The sequence below is a fragment of the Acinonyx jubatus genome, chromosome A1 (assembly GCF_027475565.1).
Source record: "Acinonyx jubatus isolate Ajub_Pintada_27869175 chromosome A1, VMU_Ajub_asm_v1.0, whole genome shotgun sequence".
Classification (NCBI taxonomy): domain Eukaryota; kingdom Metazoa; phylum Chordata; class Mammalia; order Carnivora; family Felidae; genus Acinonyx; species Acinonyx jubatus.
The window spans coordinates 68889949-68916842 of record NC_069380.1 but is presented as its reverse complement, the minus strand read 5'-3'; the positions used below and the strand labels follow the sequence as shown (position 1 = coordinate 68916842).

At 39.6% G+C, this 26894-nt stretch overlaps 1 long non-coding RNA gene across 1 annotated transcript; it reads left to right on the top strand.

Moving 5' to 3' along the window:
• The first annotated feature begins 1883 nt into the window (after positions 1-1883).
• LOC128314541 (uncharacterized) lies at positions 1884-20751 on the top strand. The gene is made up of 2 exons (XR_008296312.1): positions 1884-2287; positions 20152-20751. It is a non-coding gene; the product is annotated as an uncharacterized LOC128314541 (long non-coding RNA).
• Positions 20752-26894: the final 6143 nt, after the last annotated feature.

Genomic DNA, 26894 nt, shown 5'->3' with positions numbered 1-26894 from the left:
AAATCTTACAAAAAGAAACTGAAATCTGAAGACTAAATTTTCCATTTGTATGTTGCTCAAATATTAGAAGGTCTTGAACTGAGCCACCAAAATGCTTACAGGAACAAATCTGTAAGTATCAGGACAGAAGGCTCAAAGGTCAGCAAAATGGAGGTTACCAATTACAAAGTACTCACTGGGTCCCCGGATCAGGTGAGTCTGTCCTAAAAGCAAGAAGATTCTAGTTCAACTGTCTTAAGTAAGAGCACTTCAAGAAAACTTCATGCTTCAAGCATTTCATTTAAAGAGTCCTTCGACTCCCCAAATCAGCTATTTATTCAAGATGTAACTATTAAAATCCTCTCTGCTAAGGAATGTCTAAAATAGATTTTTGGTGGGATCTTCAGGGTTTTCTATTTATAATATCATGCCATCTGCAAATAGAGATAATTTTACTTCAAGAAAAAGTAAAATAAAAAATAAAATAAAATAAATGTTCACGCAATACATGTTTCTCTGGCTTGGTTATTCTGGACGCCTAGGCCAGAATTTCCCAAAATTTATCATATCGTGTGTGATCATATTTCATCATATCGTGTGTAAATTTTGCCTCCAGAAAGGCGGAGCAGGGAGGACTCTGCCCTCTTCTGAGGAATCTCAGCTGGCTGTGCTCCCAGTTGACATCCTCCGTGTGCACACCTGTGGGACGGAGGTGCAGGCTGCTACCGACCCCACAGGAGCTTGTATGGGGGTGTCTTTGAAACCACCTGCCACAGCACATGACCCACGGTTCCCTTGAAATGACGGCCATGCACAGAGATGTTAGAAAGACGTATTTTCTCCCTAAGAATTTTCAAAGACTGTTTAGACCAGTGCACATTGATAAATGTTGTTTCTCTACGTACAGATCTACCTTTATTCATGCCCGTTTGGGGTGTGACATTTTCTATCCTGGTCTCCATCTGATAGGCCAGAGAACAGGGCAGAGGCATGACACAAGTGGGAATTCAGGTCAGGTGGCTTTCCCGGGGCACTTAGGACCGGATCACCATCCTCTGGGCTGCTCAGCTTTGCCACGCTCCTGATTATAGTTCGCCACCAGACCCCTCCTGGGTCGCTCACTGTTCCTCACGTGTGCTGAAACCAAGACAGGAGCCCCATAAACACTTTGCAAATACCTGGACCCAGGGAGAAGAAGGGCACGAGGCAAATTCTACCCGAAGACATAGATAACATGAGAAATTTTTGTATCCAGAGAAGAACCTGGAAGTCTGTCTTCACCACGAAACCATCTACTGCAGAGGCCGGACGAGACAGGTGTGGCCAACACGGTGCTGGTGGGTGACGCCCTGTGTTCATCTCTATTTCCCCCAGAGATGATGCCCTCCTTTCCTGCCTGGCACCTCCAGGCAGATGTCATCTTTGAGCCCAAGAGAAGAAGTGACCTTTCTGTTCTCTCCGTTGTCCCTCAGAAATCTAACTGGGGCTGCTTCTTCCTGGGGGCTGCTGCTGAAGGCACCTTGCACTGATGGCCACTGTCACTGCAGGGGCTCCGCCCAGCTGCGGGTCCTCTGTCTCCCCATCGGAAAAAGCTGAACCGCACCTGGCCGGTCAGTTTGCTTTTACTTGTGGTTTTTGGTTTTGCTCTTTTTAAAAGTCTTACGAACGGGGCGCCTGGGTGGTTCAGTCGGTCGAGTGTCCGACTTTGGCTCAGGTCATGATCTCACAGTCTGTGAGTTCGAGCCCCGAGTCGGGCTCTGTGCTGACAGCTCAGAGCCTGGAGCCTGTTTCAGATTCTGTGTCTCCCTCTCTCTCTGATCCTCCCCCGTTCATGCTGTCTCTCCCTGTCTCAAAAATAAAATAAACGTTAAAAAAAAAAAATTAAATAAATAAATAAATAAAAGTCTTACAAACAACGTGAATGCTTTTGATCTTGCCTCTCTCCTTTCTTCATCCTCCAGGAAGCTGACAGCTGCAGCTGTGGCCACACGTCCAGCACCGTTTTTGGTTTTTTTTTTCTCACAAGGTTCATTGTTTCCCTAGGTGTATTTTCCCTTCGTGCTGACTTCTGTCTTCTACACTTGTTTCAGAATGAGGACAGGTCACTGGATACGCGGATAAATAGATGAGGTATATGAACGGAAGATGCTAAGAAGTCCAAGGAGGGCCTCTTTCTGCCGAAGCATTGACACTACCCAGCTCCCCCCACCACGAGGATGGGCCACAGAGTGGCCAGTGGCTCCGCCCAGACGGACATTAGCAAAGGACAGCTGGACGCAGTGTGAGGCTACCTCCAAGTCCTTCTCAGGTAGGACCAGTTTGTCTGCTCCCCTGCCTTTCCTGAAAGCGTTCCCTCACTCAGTGCAGCGCAGGGGATTCTCTCCAGTGAAGGCAGCTAAGAAAGAGGCTCGGTAACGGGGGATACTGACAAGGAATTGGGATCTTTTTGTCCTTGTAGGGCAGCCTGAGAGACGACAAGGAAAAAATAGTGTCAGTGGTGCTGTAGGCTCATTCACATAAAATATATGGGCGGAAGCCCTGCCTTTCCCGACATGCTGGTGACCACATATTTTTAATATTTTTGCCTTTATATAAAAACCAGGAACTCTCATACTGTGCTGTCTGGAGTATAAGTTGGTTCAAACACTTAGAAAAACCATTTGGCGTAAACCTAAATGGATCACACCCCTACCTCAAGACCCAGCATTCTGCAGCATTCTTAGATAGTCTCTTCCACATTCAAGAAATATGTTTATTGAGAGCAAAAGACATAGAAAAATGTTCACAACACTAATAGCCAAAAGCTAGACACCACCGGAAATGTCCATCATTAGTAGAAGGAACAAATAAACTCTCGAGTATTGACACACTGGAATACTGTCCCTCAAAGAGAAATGGACATGTTACAGGTGCACAACTGTGTGTGTGAATCTCATGAGCATAATGTTGGAAGAAAGAAGCCAGACACAGAGAATGTGAACCTTAGGAGTCCATGTATCTGAAGTTCAAAAGTCACTTCAGGGTTGGCAGTCAGAAGAGTGTTTGCTCTGGGAGGAGTAGTGACTGGGACGGGGCACGAGGGATGCTTCTGGAATGCTTCTGGGAATGTTCTATATTTTATGTGGATGGCGCTTATCTGGATATGGCCATGTGGGTGAAAACCTCTCAACCTGTATGCTTATGATCTGATTAGAAGCCCCAGTAAAGTTTTGTTTGCTCACAAATTTTTTAAATTAAGATATAAATCACCCTCTAAAGTACAAAATTCGTGGGTTTTAGTATCTTCATTGTGCCATATCACCTCTACATAATTGCAGAACGTTTCTGTGACTCCAAGAAGAAACCCTGAACCCGTTAACAGTAACTCCCCATGCCATTCCCCTGCTCCTGACAGCTGTTCAGCTACTTTCTATCCCTTGGCATAAGAGCTTTCAAGGGCTGGCCCATGGGGCAGCACGGATCAGTACTTCATTCCTTTTTGCAGCTGAGTAACATGCCAGTGTATGGATAGACCACATTTTGTTTATCCATTTGTCAGATGACGGACCTTGGAGGTGTTTCACTTTTTGGCTATTACAACTATTCGTGTACAAGTTTTTGTGTTTTCAGTTCTCTTGTGATGCATCTAGTAGTGGAATTGCTGGATACAATGTTGAATAGAAGTGGCAAGGGCAGACATCCCTGTATTATTTCTGATCGTAGGGGGGAAATGGCCTTTATCAAGTTGAAAAAGTTCCCTTCTGTCCCTAGTGTGTTTCCTGCTTTTAGCATGAGAACGTGTTGGATTTCGTTGAATGCTTTTTCTGTGCCTACTGAAATGTTAATGTGGTTTTGTCCTTTAGTCTATGAATATGGGGTGATACGTGGATTCTTGGTATGTTAAATCTTGCATGCTTGAGATAAATCACACTTAGTCATGATGTAGAATCTTTTTCATATGTGGCTAGATTCAGTTTAGTAGTATTTTGTAGAGAAACTGCTTCTATTTTCATAGGGGATATTGGCCTTTTCCTGCGATGTCTGTCCAGCTTTGGTGTTCAGGAAATGCTAGCCTCACAGAATGAGTTGGGAACTGGTTCCTCCTCTTCTGTTTTTTCCAAGCATCTGTAAAGGTTTGGTATTTATTCTTCTTTAAATGTTTGGTAAAATTCATCCACGAGGTCCTCTGGGCCTAAGCTTTCCTCTGGGGGATGTTTTGTTTACTAGTTCAATCTCTTTATTTGTTATAGGTCTATTCAGACTTACTATTTTTTTCCTGAATCAGTTTCAGTAGTTTGTGTCTTTCTAGGAATTTGTCCTTTTCATTTAGATTATTGATTATCAAATAGTTGGCATATAACTGCTCATATGACCTCCTTGTAATTCTATTAATTTTTGCAAGGTCAGTAATGGTGCTCTCCCTCACTTATTCTTGATGTTAGTACTTTCAATCATTCTTTCTCACTCTCCCCTTCTCTCCCTCAATCAGCTAAAGATCTGTCCATTTTGTTGCTCTTTTCAAGGAACCAACTTTTGGTTTCATTGATTATCTCTATTGTTTTTCTATTCTCTATTTCATTTTTCTCCCCACTCTAGCCTTTATAAATTTCTTCCTTCTCCTTGCTCTGGATTTAGTTTGCTCTTCTATTTCTGGTTTCTAAAGGTAGAAGTTTAAGTTATTGATTTGAGATATTTCCACTTTTTAAATATGGAAATTACAGCTATACATTTCCCTCCAAGAAATGCTTTAGCCACATCCCATAAATTTTAGTACATTGTGTTTCCATGTGCTGTGAGTATTCTGCTTTTGGTAGGTGGACTGTTACTTAGATATTAGTTAGGTCCAGTTTGTTGAAGTTTTGTTCCAATCTTCTATGTCTTTACTTTCTTCTACAAACAATTGAGAATAAGATATTGAAGTTTTGAACAATATTTGTTCAATTGTCTATTTTATTCAATTTGATTAGTTTTTCCTTCATACATTTTAGAACTGTGATTAAATGTGTATACATTTATAATTATTATATGTTCCTATTATATTGATCCTTTTATCATAATGAAATGTCCCTTTTTGTCTCTGCTAATATTTGATTTATTTTGTCAGATTTTATATAGCCATTCCAGCTTTCTTATGTTTTTATTTCTCATTTTCCAAAGCATATATTTTTTTCATTCTTTTCCTTTGAACCTATTTGTGATTTTAATATAATATGTGACTCTTCTAAACAACATACAGCAGGATCTTGTTTTTTTTAAATTCAACTTGATAATCTCTGGCCTAATTAGTCAATTCCCATTAATATGGTTATTAATGTGGCTGGGTTTCCATCTGCTATTTTACTATTTGTTTTCTATATATCTCATGTTCTTTTTTGTCCCTCTTTCCATCCTTTATTGCTTTCTTTTGTGTTAAACAATGTTTTAGCATATTATTTAATTCCTCTGTTGACTTTTTAAATACGTAGTTTAAGGTTTTTTTATTTTTACTTATATATATATATATATATATATATATATATATATATACATTTTTAAGTTTTTTTTCTAAGAAGTCGCTCTAGGAATTACAGTAAGCAAAATCTGCTGTAGGTGAATACTGACTTAATACCAGTAAAATATAGCAACTTTGTTCAAATGTAGTTTCATTTCTTTCCCTCCTTTTTGCAATTTCTATTGCAAAAACATACTGACACTATATTATTATCTTTATATTATATCTATAAATGTTACAAACCAAACAATACAATTTATTGATTTATATAATTTTATGTTTTCTTAAAGAGATTAGAGCAGAAAATTAAAGAAATCTACTCATACAGTCTTCTGTATTTACCCATAAATGGACCATTCCCAGTACTTTTCATCCTTTTGAATTACCATCTGGAGTCACTTCCTTTCAGCCGGAAGGACTTCCTTCAGTATTTCTTGTAAGGCAGGTCTCTTAGCAGCAAATTATTTCAGTCTTTGTTTAACTGGGGACTTTTTTTTAATGCCTTCATTTTTTAAAGAATTGTTTTGCTAGATATAGCTATCTAAAATCTATTGTTGAGCCCATTTAGTGACTTTTTCATTTTGGTTATTGTTCTTTTCATCTATAGGATTTCCATTTGGTTCTTTTTTATAGTTTCAATTTCTTTGTCTTTATGTTTCTTATTTGTTAAGTCACCAGCCACATATTTTCCTTCAGTTCTCTACACATGGTTTCCTTTAATTTTTTGGACACAATTATAGTAGCTGCAAAGTATTTTTCTACAAAATCCAGTATTTGAACCCATTCAGAGTTAATTTCTATTGACTGTGTTCTCTGGAATATGAGGTCATACTTCCCTGTTTCTTTGCCTGCTCCATATTTTTTTTATTGAAAATTGGACATTTTAAATAATATTTTGTAGCAACTCTGAGTTCTAGTTTTTATCCTGAGATCCATATGTCATTTCTATTTTTCTGGAATTGGCCATTTCATATATATTTTTAATTCATTGCCACATAGTTAAGGTAACCACAATTTCTTTTTTGAATATTAAAATTTAAGAGTATAAGACAATAAAAATTCTCCCAGCTTGAAATAAAGTGTTTTATTATTTTCTAAAGGTACCCTTTTAAAGGGTACTGGTTGCAGAGGAATGAATTAATGATCTTTTAAAGGAGTTTGTAAGGTGATTTATGATACATCCACGAAACAGAAAAAATTCAATACCACAAAAAAAAAAAAAAAAGAATAAGAAACTTCTATGTGTACTGATTTGGAAAGATAATGACTTGGAAAAAAATCTATCTAAGATAAATTTTTAAGTTTAAAAAACCAAGGTCCAGAATGATGTGTGAAGTATGCTCCCACTTGTATAATATGTGCTATCATTTACGTATATGTACTTAAATTACCTCCGGAAGACAGTTTGGCTGTTGGGAGAAGAAGTGGGTAGCTGAGGAATAGGAATGGGAGGAAGAATATACACTCTCTTATACCCTTTTGAATTTTAATATTTAAAAAGAAATTTTGGATAATGCCTTCTAACTTATAATAATGAACATTTAGTAAGTATGCATAACCTGCAATCATTTACTAACTCATTGAGTCCTCACCATAATTTTAAGACATAACTTAATTTTTTATTTAATTTTTTATTTTGTAAATGACGTAAGTTTATCTGAAGCCCCATTTTAGAGATGAGAAAACTGAGACACAGAGACCCCACAAAGCTGGGTGTCCAAGATCCCAAAGCTGGTAAGTGGTGGAAATTGTTTCTAGGGCCCACACGCTTAAGATCCCATGTGCTAAGTGGTGTCATACGCAGCTTTCTCTTCTTCATGTGCCTCTTTGAACACAAAAGTCCCTCATTAATGTGCAAAACTTGTCAGTCTTGTGTGACTGTAAATTCTATGAGAGGAAGGGCCTCTTGTTTTCAAGGTGACTCACATAATGGATGTTCAGTAAATATTTCTGAACAAAAGAACTAATCCTCCTCAGGGTATTTTTTTATGCACTGGAGTGTAAAATCTGTATTCCCTGAAGTCTTCCCCAAAAAGTGGTAAAACACATTTCAAAAGTTAGAGACACTCTAGGACAGTTTAAAAGTCAGAAAGTTTAAGACAAAATGTTCTGACAGCCTCTTACTCCCCATCTGTGAGCACCCAGCCTTCTCATCATTGGGAAACACAGCTTGCAGCTCAGGCACATTCATGCATGTGTGAAATATTAAAAACCACCCAGTCCTTCCCGCTTCCATCCTCTTGTCCTGGCTTTATGCTCAGAGTCTTCTCACCTGCCTATGCCCATCTTTTTCCCCAGCTCCCTACCCCAGAGTCCAAACATCACAGAGATTATCTAGTAAAACACAGTGAACCAGCTCTCACGGATTTTAAGACACACATTTTGCCATTTAAACATCTCTAAAATCAGGATGACTCATACATCCAATGATAAGAAAGCCTGGGTCCTGGTTTAACTGTAGCGTATTTCTTCCTCAGTGATCCATGCAGCCTCCTGCAATAGTTGGCATCTTAGGTTTGACGAAATGCAGTTGGCAAAAGGACAGGCAGATGTTCAGTTCCTCTGAGAGTTCGTGTGAACTCAATTTAGATTTTACACTTGCATTTCTGGACATCCCAGAGTCACTCGACTAATAATAATGATTAAAAATACTAGCAATAGTCAAGGAGGAGAAGATGACAGTGGAATAGGAGGACCCTAGGCTCACCTTATCCCACGAACACAACTAGATACCTATCATATCATCCTAAATACCCCAGAAATCTATCTGAAGACCGGCAGAACAAACTCCACAACTAAAGGTAGAGAAGAGGCCACATCAAAGAAGATAGGAAGTGTGGAAACACAGCTTGGGAGAGAAAAGTATCATGGTCACTGCCATAGGGAGGGAGCTGTGGTCACAGAGAAGGGTGAGAGACAGATTAACACACAGGGGAGTCAACACTGGGAAGAGGAATCCCCATAGCAATTGGCTTGGAAAGTGAGAGGGTCTGAATTTCATGAGTTCTTGCAACCAGTAGGGCTTAAACCTGGAGTTTTGGGAGAGCTCTGGGAGAGCTCAGAGGCACTGGGAGAGCTTGGCTCTGGGAGAGCTCAGAGGCACTGAGGCTGTTCTTAGAGAAAATGCAGGGCAAACAGCCCACACACATACAGCATGGAAACGGTGATATGATGAATGCCTAGGGCACATAGTGGGGAAGCTAGTTTCTCATCCTGGAGTGTGTTGTGAGAAGTAGCATTCATGGAGAGACCCCTCCAGGAACAAAGGAACTGGCCAGTGCCATTTCCCTCCTCCACCCCTCAGTATAAACACAGAGTCACCTGTGGGAACCAGTGGAGCACCAACACTCACTACCTAACTTACACCAAGCCTCACCCACCACACTCCAGAAGAACTGCCCTTCCTAGTCACACTTGCTTCAATCCCAGTATAGTGGGCCTCCTCCCCCAGAAAACCAACCCAAACCCCTGACAACACTGTGTCTCCTAACCTGGGAGTTTTGGGAGGCCTTGGTTCTGGTGGTGGCAGTGACAGGTTTCATTTCACAAGCAGACCAGGGCACACCTAGTTAAAACATGCCACACTCAGACCAGGGACCAAACACTGCCCACAGCAGGCAAAGAGTACCTCTACAGACAACTGGCCTGAAGGATAAAGCAGCTGGGACACAGCAGTAGAGCACACACAGCACACATTGGAGACACTCCTGGAAGCACCAGGCCCTGGGGAACAGGGGAGGCTACACTGCAGGGCACTACAGGGCCTCTTTTTCATAAAGCCATTACCCTCAAGAACAGGAGATATAACTGACTTTCCTAACAGAGAGAAACAGAGACTTAGACAAAACGAGAAGACAGAAGAATTTGTCCCAAATGAAAGAACAAGACAAGGTCATGGCCAGAGATCTAAGTGAAACAGATATCTATCTCTGCCTGATAGAGAATTTAAAGCAATGATCATAAGGATACTAACTGGACTTAAAGAAAAAAAAAAGAGTTGAAGATGTGAGTGAGACCATTAACACAGAGGTAAGGAATAACAGAGCAGAGCTAAAGGGCTCAATAAACTAAATGAGAAACACACTTGACACAGGGAAAGAACAGCAGACTGGAAGAAGCAGAGGAATGAATTAATGACCTAGAAGACAGAGTAATCAAGTAATCGAGCTAAACAAATAGGGAGGAAAAAAGAATTATGCAAAGTGAGAATAGACTTAGGGAACTCAGTGACTCCATCAAATGTAATAACATTCATATTGTAGGAATCCCAGAAGAAGGAGAGAAAAGGGTGTAGACAATTTATTTAAATAAATAATAACTGAAAACTTCCTGAATCTGGAAAAGGAAACAGATATCCAGATCCAGGAGACACAGAGAGCCCCCAGCAAAATCGACAAAAGCAGATCCACACCAAGATATATTGTGATTAAATTGGCAAAATATAGTGATAAAGAAAAGATATTAAAAGCAGCAAGATGAAAGAAGACAGTAACATATAAGGGAAAACCCATAGGGGTAGCAGAGGATTTTTCAGCAAAACTTTCCAGTCCAGAAGGGAGTGGCATGATATATTCAAAGTGCTGAATGGCAAAAATCTGCAGCCAAGCACACTCTTTCCAGCAAGGCTATCATTAATTATAGAAAGAGAGATAAGGAGTTTCTCAGAAAACAAAACCTGAAGAGTTCATGACCACTAAACCAGCCCTGTGAGAAATATTAAAAGCAACACTTTGAATGTAAAGGAGAGACCAAAAGTGACAGTATAAAGGTAGGAAACACAAAAGCAGTAAAAATAAATATTTCTGTAAAAAATAAGTCAAAGAACTCACAAGATAAAAGAATGTAAAATATGACAACATTTACCTAAAACATGGGGAAGACAGGAATAAAGAATAGATTCAAACTTAAAAGACCATCAACTTAATATAGATTGTTATATGCAGGAGAGGTTATATATAAACCTAACGGTAACCATATATCAAAACCCACTAATAAATATGCAAAGAATAAAGAGAGAAAAATCCAAAATATACCACTAAAGAAAACCAGTAAACCATGAAAGAAAGACAAGAAAGGATCAGAGAAAAATCTCCAAAACCAACCACAAAACAAATAATAAAATGACAATAAATATATACCTATCAATAATTACTTTAAATGTAAATAGACTAAATGCTCCAATCAAAAACTCTAGAGTGACATAATGGATACAAAAACCAAGACCCATGTATATGCTGCCTACAAGAGACTCATTTCAGACCTAAAGACACCTGCAGATTGAAAATGAGGGGATGGAGAAATAGCTATGATGCAAATGGATGTCAAAAGAAATCCAGAATAGCAGTATTTATATCAGACAAAATAAACTTTAAAATAAAGTCTGTAACAAGAGAAAAAGAAAGACATTATATAATAATAAAGAGGGCAATCCAACAAAAAGATATAACAATTATAAATATTTATGCACCCAATATGGAAGCACCCAAATACATAAACCAGTTAATAACAAACATAAAGCAACTAATTGATATTAATATAATGATAGTAGGGGGCTTTAATACCCCACTTACATTAATGGACAGATCATCTAAATAACAAGGAAACAGTGGTTTTAAATGACACACTGTATTTAACAGATATATTTAACAGATGTATTTAACAGATATATTAACAGATATATTAACAGATATATATTTAACAGATATATTAACAGATATATTCAGGACACTACATAAAACATCAGAATACACATTCTTTTCAAGTGCTTAAGGAACATTCTCCAGCATAGATCACATATAGGCCACAAAACAAGTCTCAACAAATTAAAAAATATTGAAGTCATACCATGCATGTTTTCTGACCATAACACTATGAAACTAGAAGTCAACCTCAAGAAAAAATCTGGGAAGACCACAAATATGGGGAAGTTAAATAACATGCTCCTAAACAAGGAATATGTCAACAAAGAAGTCAAAGGAAAAGTTAAAAATACTTGGAAACAGATGACAATGAAAACACAATGGTTCAAAACCTTTGGGACACAGCAAAAGCAGTTCTGAGAGGGAAGTTTATAGGAATAGAGGTATACTTCAAGAAGAAAAAAAAAATCTCCTTCTACCTAAAGGAGCTAAAAAAAAATAACAACAAACAAAACCTAAAACCAACAGAAGAAAGAGAATAATATTAGAGCAAAAATACATGATATAGAAACTAAAAACAGAACAGATCCATGAAACCAGCAGCTGGTACTTTGAAAAAAAAAATCAAATTGATAAACCCCTACCCAGACTTATCAGGAAAAAAAGAGAAAGGACCCTAAAAAATAAAATCACAAGTGACAGAGGAGAAATAACTACGAACACCACAGTAATACAAACAATTATAAGAGAATATTAGGAAAAAACTATATGCCAACAAATGGGGCAACTTAGAAGAAATGGATAAATTCTTAGAAACATATAACCTACCAAAACTGAAGCAGGAATAAAAAGAAAATTTAAACAGACTGATTTTCAGCAAAGAAATTGAATCAGTAATTTAAAAAACACACACACACACACACAAAAAACTTCCAGCAAATGAAAGTCCAGGAACAGATGGCTTTACAGATGAATTCTACCAAACATTTAAAGAGGAATTAATACCTATTCTTCTCAGACTTTTCCAAAAATTAGAAAAGGAAGGAAAACTTGCAAATTCATTCCATGAGGCCAGTATCATCCTGATACTAAAACCAGATAAAGACACTACAAAACGGGGTACCTGGGTGGCTCAGTCGGTTGAGCATCTGGCTCTTGATTTTGGCTTAGGTCATGATCTCACAGGTTCCTGAGTTTGAGTCCCGCATCAGGCTCCGTGCTGATGGCACAAGGCCTGCTTGGGATTCTTTCTCTCTTTCTGTTCCTTTCCCACTCATGTGCTCTGTCTCTCTCAAAATAAATAAATAAACTGAAGAAAAAAGACACCACAAAAAAAGAGAACTACAGGCCAATATCTCTCATGAAGATAGATGCAAAAGCCCTCAACAAATGCAAACTGAATCCAGCAATACATTTAAAGAAATCATTCACCATGATCAAGTGGGATTTATTCCTGGGATGTAAAAGTGGTTCAATATTTGCAAACCAATCAATGTCACACATCACAACAATAAGAGGATTGAAAAAAATCGTATGATATTTCAATAGATGCAGAAAGAGCATTTGACACAAAGAACAACATCCATTCATGATCAAAACCCTCAATGAAGTAGGTTTAGAGGGAACACACCTGAACATAATAAAGGCTGTGTATGAAACACCCACAGCTAACATCATCCTCAATGAATGAAAACTGAGAGCCCTTCCCCTAAGGTCAGGAACAAAATATAGATGTCCACTCTCACCACTTTCATTCAACATAGCACCAGAAGTCCTAGCCATGGCAATCAAACAACAAAAAGTAATAAAAGGTATCCAAATCAGTAAAGAAGAAGTAAAACTCACTATTTGCAGACAATATGATACTAGGTATAGAAAGCCTGAAAGATTCCACCAGAAAGCTCCTAGAACTGATTAGTGAATTCAGTAATGTTGCAGGATACAAAATTCATCTACAGATATCTGTTGCATTTCTACACACCACCAATGAAACAGCAGGAAGAGAAATTTAAAAAAATAATCCCATTTGGGGTACCTGGGTAGCTGTTGGTTAAGCATCCAACTCGGTTTTGGCTCAGGTCATGATCTCACAGTTTTATGAGCTCAGACCCCACATAGGCCTCTGCACTGACAGCATAGAGCCTGTTTGGAATTCTCTCTCTCCCTATCTTTCTGCCCCTCCCTCACTTGTGCTGTCTCTGTCTCTCTCAAAATAAATAAATAAACTTTAAAAACAAGGAAAGAAAATAATCCCATTTACAATTACACCAAAAATAAAAAGATACTGAGGAATAAACCTGACCAAAACGCTGTATGAAAACTGTAAAACACAGGAGCGCTTGGGTGGTTCAGTCGGTTAAGTGTCTGACTTAAGCCCAGGTGATGCTCTCATGGCTCGTGAGTTCGAGTCTCTGCATCAGGCTCTGCTGACAGCTCAGAGCCTGGAGCCTGCTTCAGATTCTGTCTCCATCCTTCTCTACCTTTCCCCCACTAATACTCTGTGTCTCTTTCTCAAAAATGAATAAACACTAAGAAAATTAAAATTAAAAAAACTGTAAAACACTGATGAAAGAAATTGAAAATACACAAAGGAAAGATATTCCATGCTCATGGATTGGAAGAGCAAATATTGTTAAAATGTCCATACTACCCAAAGCAATCTACACATTTAATGTAATCCCTATCAAAATACCAACAGCATTTTTTTACAGAACTAGAACAAACAATCGTAAATGTGTATGGAACCACAAAAGACTCTGAATAGCCAAAGAAATCTTAAAGAAAAGCAAAAATGGAGGCATCAAAGCAATATGGACTTCCAGTTATATTACAAAGCTGTAGTAATCAAAGCAGTATGGTACTGGCACAAAAATAGACACAGAGATCAATAAATAGAACAGGATAGAAAATCCAGAAAAAACCCACAATTATATGGTCAATTAACCTTTGTCAAAGCAGGAAAGACTATCCAATGGGAAAAAGACAGTCTCTTCAACAAGTGGTGTGGGGAACTGGACAGCCACGTGCAAAAGAATGAAACTGGACCACTTTCTTGCACCATACACAAAAATAAACTCAAAATGGACTAAAGACTTAAATGTGAGACATAAAACCATAAAAATCATAGAAGAGAACACAAGCACCAAGTTCTTTGTCATTAGTAACTTTCTTCCAGACATGTGTCCTGAGGCAAGGGAAACAAAAGCAAAACTAAACTATTGGGACTAACTACATCAAAATAAAAAGCTTCTGCATAGCAAAGGAAGCAATCAACAAAACTAAAAGGCAACCTACCAATATTTGCAAATGACATATCCAAAAGAGGGTTAGTATCCCAAATATATAAAGAACTTATACAGCTCAACAACCAAAAAAACCCAAATAATCCAATGTAAAAAATGGACAGAAGACATGAATAGACATTTCTCCAAAAAGACATACAGATGGCCAACAACACATGAATAGATGCCCATCATTACTTATCATCAGGGAAATGTAAGTCAAAGAAAGCTATAATGAGATACCACCTCACACCTGTCATAATAGCTAAAACCCAAAAAATAACAGGTGTTGGCAAGGATATGGAGAAACAGGACCCTCTTGCACTGTTGGAGGGAATGCAAACTGGAGCAGCCACTCTGGAAAACGGTATGGAGTTTCCTCAGAAAGTTAAAAATAGAGTGCCTCATCATCCAGCAATCCCACTACTAGGTATTTGCCCAAAGAATACAAAAACGCTGATTCAAAGGAATACATGCACCCCAGTATTTATAGAGCCATTATCTATTAAGCCAAATTATGGAAAGAGCCCAAGTGTCCACTGACTGATGCATGAATAGAGAAGATGTGGTGTGTATATATAAAATGGAATATCACTCAGCCATCAAAAAGAGTGAAATCTTGGGGCACCTGGGTGGCTCAGTCAGTTAAACATCTGACTTTGGCTCAGGTCATGATCCCATGATTCATGGGTTCGAGCCCCATGTTGGGCTCTGTGCTGCCAGCTCAGAGTCTCGAGCCTTCTTTGGATTCTGTGTGTGTCTCTCTCTGCCCCTCCCCACTTGCACTGTCTCTCTCACTCTCAAAAATAAGTAAAATTAAACATTGAAATATTTTTAAAACCTTATTTAAAAAAGAGTGAAACCTTGCCATTTGCAATGATGTAGATGAACCTAGAGGGTGAAATGCTAAGTGAAATAAGTCAGCCAGAGAAAGACAAATACCATATGATTTGGAATTTAAGAAACAAAACAAGAAAAGAGAAAGAGAGAGACAAACCAAGAAACAGACTCTTAACTCTAGAGAACAAACTGATGGTTACCAGAGAGGATATGGGTGGGGGGATGGGTAAAATAGGTGATAGGGATTAAGGAGGGCACCTTATGCTAAGCACTGGGTGATAAAATGAAAACTTTAATAAATAAATAAATAAATAAATAAATAAATAAATAAATAAATACAAACAGTAGCTATACTCCAAAGAAGATTTATACATGGCTAATAGGCACATGAAAAGGCTGGCATCACTAATTATTAGAAAAATGCATATCAAAACCATAATGAGATATTATCTCACACCTGTCAGATTGGCTATTATCAAAAAGACAAGAAATAACAAGTATTGTTATTGGCCTTGTTGCTTGTGTGTATGATATTCAAAGAGTAGAATCCCCAAAGTAATAGAATACTCTAACGTGGGGCGCCTGGGTGGCTCAGTTGGTTGAGCGTCCGACTTCGGCTCAGGTCACGATCTCACGGTCCGTGAGTTCGAGCCCCGCGTCGGGCTCTGGGATGATGGCTCAGAGCCTGGAGCCTGCTTCTGATTCTGTGTCTCCCTCTCTCTCTGACCCTCCCCCGTTCATGCTCTGTCTCTGTCTCAAAAATAAATAAACGTTAAAAAAAAAAAATTAAAAAAAAATACTCTAACATTTGTTCCAGAAAACCTTGTTTTCAGAGATCAGTAACACAGTGGATGTGGACAAATGGAAACCCTCATCCACTACTGGTGGGAATGTAAGTTGGTGCACCCACCATGGAAAACATTATGGAAATTCCTCAAAAAAATTAAGAATAGAACTACCATATGGCCCAGCTATTCCACTTCTGGGTATTTACCCAAAGAAAATGAAAATACATTCCAAAGATGTGTGCACCCTCTTGTTCACTGCAACATTATTTACAATAGCCAAGATATGGAAACAACCTAAGCGTCCATTGATAGATGAACAAATAAAGAAGAGGTGGTATATATACAATGGACTATTATTCAGCCATAAAAAACAATGAAATCTTGACCATTTGTGATAACATGGGTTGACCTTGAGGGTATTATGCTAAGCACAACATGTCGGACAGAGAAAGACAAGTATCTTACGATCTCATTCATATGTGGAATCTTAAAAACAAACAAACAAACGAAAAAACAAAATAAAACAAAACAAACTCATAGATACAGAAAACAAACTAGTGGTTACCATAGGGGAAGAGGGTTGAGGAATGGGCAAAATAAATGAGGGGGGTCAACTATAAGGTTACGGATGGTAACTAGATTTGTGGTGGCAATCGCTTTGTAGTGCGTGCAGATGTCAAGTTATAAAGCTGTACATCTGAAGCTTCTGCCGATAGAGTTCTAGATACAGATAGAAAGAGAGAGGGGTAGCTATATAGCCCTTGTTTTATTCCACACACTGAACATAGACTACCTCTCCTCTTTATGATAACCAAGAAAGATAATTTTCTCTGTGTATAGACGGGAAAAACTGAGGTTTAGAGATACCTTGCTTACATACTCCCCTTCAGCCCCATGTGTGGTCCGTCTGCCCTTCTCTTATTTAAAAACATGCTCCCGAGACTGAAGAGCACACACGGATTCCTCCTGAAGTCCTCCCATCCAGGACTCCCTTCCTCATTCTGACTCACGTGTTGTTACAGCAAACAATAACCAATGACTAGTTTACCAACTGCCCTGAGATTACCAGCCTGAGACCCAGATCTGAGGACACATGTAGATGTGGCTGTGTGTGTTGCACAAATCGTTATAAAATACCGTGAGACCTGCACCTTCAGGGCAAGTGGAGGGCGGCAGATGGGTGCAAGCTCAGATGTCAGAGGATGGGATGGGGATAAGAAAGAAAGCAGGCGGATGGCAGCAGCCCACCCCACCCCCCCGGCCCCGGACACAGAAGAAGTTTCCTCAGGTGAGTGGATGTGTACCTGCACATGGTGGGCCAGTGTCCCGTGACCTATAAAACGCTGCCTGGGCCGTTCTTGTCAGCAGGTGCCGATAGCAATCTTGGAAACGGATCCTCTAAAATAGTATTGACATGGAATATTCTTCTGATGTTTATAAGATTGTTTTTTTCATATTCAATACATTTGGCTCATTACTTTCATCCACTGCTGGGGAGACAAGAGTGTTTCCGGAAGGCAACTTGGCAATGTGTACAGAGGGCCTAAAATTGCTTTCCTTCCCTTTGCCAAGAAATTCCAAGTTCTAGGAACTTATACTGGAGAAGTCATTGGAGAGACACACAAATATTCCTGTACTAGAGTGCTTATTACCATGTTATTAAAATAGCCCCAAACAAGGGGAGCCTGGGTGGCTCAGTCAGTTGAGCATCCAACATCAGCTCAGGTCATGGTCTCGCAGTTCATGGGTTTGAGCCCCACGTCGGACTCTGTGCTAAACTACAGATCAGAGCCTGGAGCCTGCTTCAGATTCTGTATCTCCCTCTCTCTCTCCCCCTCCCCTGCTCATGCTCTGCCTCTCTCTGTCTCTCAAAAATAAATAAATGTTAAAAAATTTTTAAAATAAATAAAATAGCCCCAAACAAGAAACCAACCTAAAGCCCCTACCCGCTCAAGGGAATGAGTTAATTATGGTACCTATTTACAATGAAGTACTTTCAGACATTAAAAAGCATTTTTTAATGTTTATATTATTTCTGAGAGAGAGAGAGACAGACAGAGTGAGAGTGGGGGAGGGGCAGAGAGAGAGAGAGACACACACACAGAATCAGAAGCAGGCTCCCAGCTCTGAGCTGTTGGCACAGAGCCCGATGTGGGGCTCAAACTCACGAACCGCAAGATCATGACCTGAGCCAAAGTTGGACACTTAACTGACTGAGCCACCCAGGCACCCCTAAAAAATCATTTTAAGACAACGTTGTGACAAGGAAAAATTTCATAAGGCTGAGTGAAAATAGATTATAAAACACGTATGAGTTATAAAACATGTAGTGTTGGTAAGCTTATTTATGTGTAAAGAAAAAGTCTGCAAAGAAGTGCAATAAAATATGAACACTAGCTATCTCTAGATTTTTTTCCTATATACTTTTCAGAATTTTCAAAAAGAAAAACTGTAGTGAAAACGTATTACTTTTGCATTCATCTGAAAAACAAAAATTGTCCACTTGATTTTGCTGATAATGTGGGGGTGAGTTTCTTCCCTTCCGGAAGGATGTTAGGTCTTCTCGGTTACCAGGTTTAGAGAAATAGCTGATGTGATTAAAAAGAGAATCTCCCAGTGTACTTACTGTGGAGAGCAAACACACCTCAGTAAATAGACTAGGGAAGGGAGAGTTCATGCATATCTAATCTGCGCAGACCCACTCCGATCTCACTGACAGTAACGCACTAGGACCTTAGGACACAGTCTCCCAGACGATGAGAAATGAGCATTATTTGGTCTGTTTTACAGATAAGAAAACTTCCGTGCAGAGAACAGCTTTTTTCTCTGGACTTATCAGCTCAATAAAATCAAGAGTAAAACGTATCCTTTGAGTTTCTGGTCCACTGTGTTGATCTTGTTGCTTAAGCGTAGAACATTCAGAGAGTAGAACCCCCAAAGTAATAGAACACTCTAACGTCTGTTCCAGAAGATCTTGTTTTCAGAGATCAGTAACACGCTGAGTTAATGGAAGCTGTTTTTCTTCTAGTCAAAAACTCTTGAAGGGAAAGTATGCTTTATGGCTTTATATCGTCCCCACTGAAGTGACACAATTCATCTTGCTAGAAGAATATTTTGGGGGAACATTGTTCCCATGAACCCTTCAGGAATTATCAGTGAATGACATCTATTCACCAAAAGGTCACTGGGACATTATGGTAAAAGAGTATATGGTGGGCACTGAATATATGTAAAAATAAAATTGAGGCTAAAACAAATGTGAGAGAAAAGGGACGGATCAGAATGTAACATTTTGAGACTTGAGAAGCTAGAAAGGACACAACTGGTAAGTCTCAGGGAAGGAAAGAGGGCAAGGTTGTGGAGAGTCAGTAAAGCTTCTCTCATGATCCGCACCCACTGTAACTTGACAAATGGGTCAGTCTGCTGAGTAGTGACTAACATTTGATGACATTTTATGGAGCACTTCCATATATAACATCTCAATTAAACTTCGCTATGACTTGATGAGCTAGGTCGTGTCACAGTCTTTCAGGTAAGGGACTCACACCTGAAGAGTGAAGCGACTTAACCAAGTTCGCGCAGCTGTTGCTTGATGAAACTGGAATCAAGCCTGGGTTTGCGGGTCACTCATCCTGGACGAGCAGGCCATGATGCTTACCCAAGTCATTCTCCCCCTTTATAATAAAAACTGCTCCCGTTTTTGAACGCTTCCTTGTTCTGTGGGACTCTTAGGACTAAGCATTTTAAGTGTTATGCCTTTAATCCCTACAACACCGCCATGATTTCAATGTCATTATCTGCATTTGATCCCTTGTGGCTGCCCGCTTACACACACGATAAGCAACAAACCTGAGATGGCAAGTCAGGTGTGTCTGAGTCCAGAGCTTGAGGGACGTCCAGTGTGTTACCTACAGTGATGTTAGTAAGGTTGGGGCTGGGGGTGGGTATAAAAGTACTTAAACTGAACCATCGGCCCTTAAACATTGTTTAATACTTTGTGAAAGCAAATAAAACCAGAGCTGGCTTTACGGGCATACGACCTGCGCAGTCACCCAGGGCCTTGAGCTCAGAACGGCCCCGTACTTTGTTTAATGCTCTGCTGTCACCATCTTGAAATGCTTAATAATTTTATCTTTGCATTTGCGTTTCCTAAGTGACGTTTGATGGAGCGCTGGAGCACATGCGTGAGCAGGTGGAGATGCACTCGTGTGCCTCGTCTGCCGCCTTTCCTTGCTGCCAGTTGGCATAGAATGTTCACGATGCCCCAAGAGCACAGGATTCTGGCAGACCCGGGATGTGTGGGAGTCCGGTGAGACCCACAGTGAGCACAAGGTAATGGGGGATGTCCATGACTGAGGAAGCAAGGGTGTGACTGCCCCAGGAGGCCACACTTCCGTTTCCAAGGAGAAGGTGCTTCCAATGCAGAACGAAGGCAATGGTGTTCTAAGAAACACAACCAAGGAACCCTATCGTATCCTTTCTTAGACATGTGTTAATTCTCTGTGTTAGCCAGTGACTTATATTGAAGATGATGACAGGGGCGCCTGGGTGGCTCAGTCGGTTGAGTGTCCCACTTCGGCTCAGGTCACGATCCCATGGTTCATGAGTTCGAGCCCCACATTGTGCTCATCGCTGTCAGCACAGAGCCTGCTTTGGATCCTCTGTCCTTCTCTGTGCCCCCTCTCTCTCTGCCCCTTCCCCCACTCATGCTGTCTCTCCCAAAAATAAATAAAAACATTCAAAAAAAAAAAAAAGATGACCATATAGAGGGGAAAAGAAAGAAAGGGCTACCTACAATTCCTCATCATTTCAGGCCTCCTTCCGCATCAGTGTTGGTAGAACATGGGTGTCAAGACGTGAAATAAAAACAGTTGAGTTGGTTTCATGCAGTGTTGCCACTGTTCTGGTGAGAACAAAATAGATACATGTTTATGAGCTATGAAATGCAAATGATGTAGTTTTTGATGATTCAGCATATGAGTTAAATGCACTTACATTTGCTGACATCACATATATAAAGAGGAACAATAAAATTCTTGCTAATAATTAAATTTCTTTCCTTCAAATCACATTACGTAGCAAATAAACAGTATGACGAGTCAAGACAGACACCATGGAGGAAGGAAAAGGCTATATGTTTCAGTACCTTCCATAGCACTTGTGTCCTGCCTTTGGAACAAGGGGCACTGTGTTTTCATTTTGTACCAGGCCCTGCAAATTCTGTGGTCGGCCTGAGTGTGGAATGCACACACATACACACATGCACAAATGTGCAAATACATTTTTTGAGGAACAACTGTCCAATACATTTACCCTGTAAATATTATGCACTCTGGAAATGTCAGTGGCATCTCCAGCTTCAGAGAATAGCGGGTCCCAGTCTTCATCAACTCAGCCCAATTCCACAGTCACACAGTATGGCACCTAGAATGACTTTTCCTTGCCACTGACTGAGTCTGAGACCATATCCGTCATGCCACGTGTGGCAACCCCGTCATGTGTCACTGAGGCGATGTCTCAGTTGCTGCATGTTCTACCAATGACCTTGCCCAAAGGAAGTGGGGGATTCAGAGGCTGACCAGCAACCATAAAAAAAAAAAAAAAAAAAAGTAGAGATGTAGATGAAGTAGGGAGAGTAATGGCTTCCCCCAAAATAGGTCCCAATCCCTGGAGATTATGAATGTTAGTTATATGGAAACAAGATCTTGACAGATGTGATTGAGTTACAACGGACTTGGTTTGCCAGGGTAAGCCCACAATGCAATCACACATATCCTCATAAAAGTGAGGCAGAAGAAATTTGAGGACCTACAGAAAAAGAGTCAGAGAAGAGACTGTGAAAAGATTGTGAAGACAGAGGCACAGATTGGGGTGCAGTGCTCACAAGCCAAAGAACACTGGCAGCCACCAGAGCTGGAAGAGAGAAGGGAGGGTCCTCCCTGCAAGCCTGCAGGAGTGGGGATCCACTGACACTTTGATTTTGGACTTCCGGTCTCCAGATGTGTCAGAGATTAAATCTCTGTTGTTTTGAGTCACCAAGTTTGTGATCATTCATTAGCCCACTTCCTCAAAACAAAGAAAACAAAACCTTGCTCTTAAAGGTAGAAAATTAAGACTTTAACAGCAGTTTCTCACATATGAAGAGTTAAATTATTTAAAGGCCTGGAGGAGACTGAACACCCCAGCTAACAATGGTCTTGTCTCCTCCCCTCCTGTCCACAAAGTCCATGGACCACGTGTAGTGGAACGTGAGAATCAAAACACAGTCTCACGTGGTCATATTAAGCTATTCTTGCTAGCTTGTCATCACAAAGAAAAGCTTCAAATCGTTCACTAAAGTGCATTGGTCTTTTGGAAGGACATAGTTTTTAGAGAGAAGAAATTTTCAAACATGTTTTATATATAATTTTGTGATCGTGGGGCTTAGATAATCATTAGGAAGAAATATGTATCATGAACCTTGTAACAAAATAGCGCTTCCTATCACATTACTCATTTACAACCTTACTTCTGCTACACTTGCTTCCTTCTGAGTGTGCAGTTTTCTCCCTGCTTGGTACAAAGATTTGTGCCTTGGGGAAGCTGATTCATCTGGCAATTGTGAGTGCTTTGCAGGCTTGTTAGGTCCATACCATTCACCCTGTGTTTTCCTTTCTTAAGAAAGAAATTTACACAAGATAGTCTGAGCAGATATTAGAGGACGATACTGAGTATAGTAGGTTTTTGTTAGAATTCAATATGTCAGCCCTCAGTTCTTCTTCGGGAAGAATTGCTCTATAAATAGATGTAGATTTGGTCTGTCAGTGGAGGAGGTGAGGCCAGGGTCTCCCTAAGTTGCCATCTTGGACCAGAAACCATTTGTAGAATTTAATGTGAATAATCAATTTTATATCATTTGAAACAGAAAACAGAAAAGGAAACAGGAAAACGTTTGGTTTTAAGATGAGCTGACATGTAAAAATTATGTTATTGGTATTTACAATGATATGCTTACCAGTTAGTTCCCTTCCCCACCCCTCTCCTCTCTCTGTTTTAGCTGAACCTAAAATTTATCTGTAAATACAGAAAGCCTGGGATAGCCAAAATCATGTTAGAAATGAAGAACAAAGTTGGAGCATTTGCACTACCAGATTTCAAAATTACCGTAAAGCTACAGTGATCAAGAAAGTGTGGCATTAGCATTAAGAATAGAAATATAGATCAATGAGACAGAAGAGAAAGTCCAGAAATGATGCCTTATACTTATGAGCAATTGCTTTCTGACAAAGATTCCAAGGCAGTTTACTGGGGGAGAGAATAATCTTTTCAACATTTGGTGATGGGACAATTGGATATCCATATGCAAAAAATAAGCTTTGACCTTTACCTCATACCATACACTGAGATTAAAATATGGATCATGCGTCTAAATGTAAGAACTATATAAACCTTTTAGAACACGTAATAGCAAATTTTTTTTCTTTGTTTTTTAAGTTTATTTATTTATTTTGAGAAGACAGAGGGCGTGCATGCAAGCAGGGGAGGGGCAGAGGCAGAGAGAGATAATCCCAAGTGGGTCAGTGCAGAGCCTGACGCAGGGCTCAATCTCACAAACTGTGGGATCATGACCTGAGCTGAAATCAAGAGTCAGTCGCTTAACTGACTGAGCCAGCCAGGCGCCCCTGTAATGCCAAATTTTTGTGATCTTGGAAAAGGATAAGAAAACCTATGAATATTAACTAACTAGAATTTAAATAAAAACTTGGGGGAAAAAGAATAGCTATAAATAACTATGACAACAAAAGCATGATCCATTAAAAAAGTGATGTTAATTTTAACAAAACTTAAAACTTTTGCCTATCAAAAGAGAATTAAAAGATAAGCAGCATACTGGGGAGAAATATTTGCAAATCATATTTCTAATAAAGGACTTGTATTCAGAATATATAAAGAATCCTTACAACTCAATAACAAGACCAACACCCAAATTTAAAAATGGGCAGAAGGTTTAAAGAGACATTTCTTTTGGGGTGCCTGGGTGGCTCAGTCAGTTAAGTGTTTGACTTCGGCTCAGGTCATGATCTTGACGTTCATGAGTTCAAGCCCCACATTGGACTCTGTGCTGACAGCTCAGAGCCTGGAGCCTGCTTCGGATTCTGTCCCCTTCTCTCTCTGCCCCTCCCCCACTCATGCTCAGTCTCTCTCTCTCTCTCTCTCTCTCTCTCTCTCTCAAAAATAAACATTTAAAAAAAATCTTAAAGAGACATTTCCCCAAAGAAGATATACAAATAGCTATCAGGTACATGGAAAAGTGTTCAATACTATTGGTCATTGGGAAAATGCTGATTAATCCCCCACCCACACACTCCTAAAGTGAAACCTATCTATCAACCTTCCTGACCAGTGATGTGTTGGCAAATATTTAACAATGGGCTCTCTGTGGAGGAAAAACAGCCCTGATGAGTGCGTTGGCCAATTTCCTTGGTATCAGGACTCCCACCCTGGCTGATATCAGGCCGCCCACCTGAAGTGTGAAGGTGGGGGATGGGAAGAGATGTGCACACTTGACTCTCGTGAGTCAGGGTGAGCCTCCATCCCAGTGCACCACTGCTCTGTGCTCACACGCCAGAATTGCCACCACCAGCCTCTACATTCAGAGGAAAGGCCCACTGAGGACCTTGACTTACCCGCCCAACTGCTAGGGAAACCCTTGCCAGCTGCCTAGAAAACTTCACATATTCCTTCGTTCTTTAAAGGAGCAAATAAAGAAGGTTCTCCGCATCTAGGAGGAATCCAACAACTTAAAAGAGAAGGCCCTGGATGAGCAAATGGGACCTCGATAGGGAGCCGAAATGATTTAGGGATGGGAAGGGGATTCTATTTTGAAATTCCAATTTGTATCCTCCAGGAGATTCAAGAAGATATTCCATCTTTAAATAAATCAAGAAAGAGCTCTTAGAGATTAAAAACTATTTTTTGCTAAATAAAAATTCAAAGGATGAAAAATAAAGAAATCTCCCTTTATGCCAAGACTCAGAAAAATGTGAAAGAAAAGATAGGATCAGGAGGCCAACATCTGACTAACGGTTTTTGAGAAAAGGAGAACCAAACAAATGGAGGAAAGAAAATAATGTAAGGCATAATAGAAGACAGTTTCTCAGAGCTCAAGATGTCTCCAAATTAAAAATAGTCAAGAAAATGAAAGATGGGGTGCCTGGGTGGCTCAGTTGGTTGAGCAACTGACTCTTGATTTCAGCTCAGGTCATGATCCCAGGGTCGTGGGATCAAGCCCCACACTGGGCTCCACACTGATCATGGAGCCTGCTTAAGATTCTCTCTCTCTCTCTCTCTCTCTCTCTGCCCCTCTCCTCAACTGGCTCTCTCTCTCTCTCTCAAATAAAAACAAAAGAACATGAAAGATAAAAGACCCAAAACTTTACACATTCTCATGAGCAAAGTAAAAAAAAACTGAAAAAAAAAACCTACAATGAAAGAACAAACTCACCAGCAACACTGATGCTAAAACACAAGAGACAATATTTTCATAATTCTGAGAGCAATTTAATTCCAACGGAGAAATTTATTCAGATATAAGAACAAAATAAAAGGTATTTTCAGGCACACAGAAAATTTGTTTGCCAAGCACTCTTTCTGATGATGTGCTCCAAGGGAAAGAGAGAAGGAAGGGAGAGAATTAAGGAGGGAAGAAGTCAGTCTGTCCTGGGGTCCAGTAGTGGAAGTCCTAGCTGGGGGAGCACTAAAAGGAAGTCCCAGGATAATGGTTGTACCCCAGGCCCATGGGGCAATCAACCCTAATGGGAACAGGATGTAAGAATGACTCTTCTAGAAGAAAGTGTATTCCATGTAATGGATAACATGATTGAAGCGTTGGGTAATTTCAGAATGTAAAGGTGTATATTTATTCTGTCAGAAAAAAATAAATGCAATTATTTTTTTAAAAAAGCAATACAGCAGTTATGTAAAGCAAACTAAATGTTCCTCAAATGGAACCATTGGTGGAGCATTAGAAAAGAAATCCATTTGACACTGACATTTCTGCTTGGCATGGCACAGGAATGTTAATACTGAGTAAATGTAATCAGAAAACCTACCAAGAAAATGTAATCAGATTCTATTACTTGTCTCTGCAGTGAACATCTATGATTCTAATAGGATAATGCTTTTTATTGGATTTTGATTTATATAATCAACCTGTAGGCCATTTTCAGAAGACTATTCCAGAACAGAATGTATATGTTATCAGGCTGGACTACATAACAGTAAAATTATAGCAGTCAGATCTTGGGTGATGTAAGAGGAGAGATCAGGTTTGTTTGTTTGTTTGTTTGTTTAAAAAGGAGCACAAAGGCCTAATATCCTACCTTGGGAAATAAATGCTATCTAAGACAAATAAATAATTACAGACATTATGTAAAGTTATTGGGGTAACCAATCAACCAACTAAAAGGTTTTTAAAGTTATCTGAAATTGAGAAGAGGAGGAGGGAGGTATGATAAGAGCGGTGTTGTAAGTGACCTAAATTCTCATTTTTCACGCTGGGGAGTCTATAAATATAATTTAGAGTTAATTCGTCATGTTATAGACATGTAATCATATTATTTAGAATTAAGGAGATTGATTTCCAAAAGAACTAAAACACAAACGACTAAAACTACTGTGAAAGAAACCAGTTACAAAGGACCCCACCTTGTATGACTCTGTTTCGATGGAATGCCCAGAATAAGCAAATTCATGGAGGCAGACAGTGGACTGGTGGTTGCCCAGGGCTGCGGGGAAGACAGGAGAATTGGAGAATAACAGAGAATATGTACAGGGTTTCTTTTGAGGCTGATGAAAATGTTCTGATTGTGGTAATAGTTGCAAACCTCTGTGAATATGCTAAAAACCAATGAAGTGC